Here is a 1415-nt window from a genome sequence, read left to right on the forward strand (position 1 = left end):
GGTTAGAGCATTCGATTCACGATAGTAAGGTCGTGAGTTCAATTCTCGGCGACGCGTTGTGTCCTTGAAAAGACACTTTATTTCACGTTGCTCCCGTCCACTCAGCTGGCAAAAATGAGTTGTACCTGTATTTCAAAGGGGCCAGCCTTGTCACACTCTGTGTCACGTTGAATCTCCCCGAGAACTACCTTACGGGTACACGTATCTGTGGAGTGCTCAGCCACTTGTACGTTAATTTCACGAGCAAGCTGTTCCGTTGATCGGATCAGCTGGGACCCTCGTCGTTGTAACCGACGGAGTGCTCCTATTATTTAAGATATTTTAAAGTGATTTTGTATTATTCTGTGTATGTAATACGACAATATTGTGGCAGTATATTGAAAAAAAAAAGAATGAAATCATAAATTTATCATAAATAAACTACTTTATCGGAGTGTCATATTTCGATTAACGGTATAATTGTTAATGTTTTGGTCAAGACAATTGTCACTGTTGTGTCGACGCTCCCAGGCGAAGAAGTAGGACTCCCAAGACATAAATAGAGGTAGTCTGGCCGAAGTAGGAGTGTTAAGTAGCAATTGAGTAGCAGTCTAGTAGCAGTTGTGTAGCGGTTGAGTAGAGATCATCCGAAGGTGCTAGATAGCAGTAGCTTGAGACATAACAGTCACATAGGATGTAAAACTTGTATTTCTAACTATAGTTATATATTTATCCGCGATCAGCCTCCAGGGGGACGCACCACAGCTATAGTTTCGGAAATCATCCACTCATTGCAAATAGCCTAGAGGCGGATAAAATTGAACATACCATTAATCTTTCTTGGAGTATTTTTTCCTTTAGAGAATAAATAAATAAATGTGTCTTAAAGGTAACACAGTCGTGAAATAATGTAAATCATGTGTCAGGCGTGGGTTATGTAAGCTGGAGGGGAGGACGTGCAATGAGATGATGTCACCTTCCAACATAATGCTGACGAATTGAAACCAATTTTAGTTTATACTAACATTTTGTCAATATATGAAGGCACAGGCGTGACCGTGCAGTAAGAAGCTTCCTTCCCAACCACATGGTTCCGGGTTCAGTCCCACTGCGTGGCACCTTGGCCAATTGTCTTCTGCTATAGCCTTGGGCCAACCAAAGCCTTGTGAGCCTAAAAGAAGCCCATCGTATACGTACGTGCGCGGTGTGGTGTGTTTGTGCCCCCGTAAGCCCGATAGAATAAGCACCAGGTTTTTTAAAATAAATACTGGGGTCGATTCATTTTGCTAAGAATTCTTCGAATCTGTGCCCCAGCATGGTCGCAGTCTTTTTACAGTAAATTATTTCTAATAACAATTATTGTGTCTAACGGATTTATGTCCACTCGGCTCCCTAACCTAAGACACTCGGTCTCCCATTCGAAATAGGGATATAAT

The 1415-nt window shown here is 41.8% G+C and overlaps 1 protein-coding gene across 1 annotated transcript in view; it reads right to left on the bottom strand.

Moving 5' to 3' along the window:
• LOC106873288 (uncharacterized) overlaps positions 1 to 1415 on the bottom strand; it is a 10541-nt gene that overhangs the window by 2474 nt on the left and 6652 nt on the right. The window lies entirely within an intron of this gene.

This window comes from Octopus bimaculoides, chromosome 2 (assembly GCF_001194135.2).
Source record: "Octopus bimaculoides isolate UCB-OBI-ISO-001 chromosome 2, ASM119413v2, whole genome shotgun sequence".
In the NCBI taxonomy this organism is placed as follows: domain Eukaryota; kingdom Metazoa; phylum Mollusca; class Cephalopoda; order Octopoda; family Octopodidae; genus Octopus; species Octopus bimaculoides.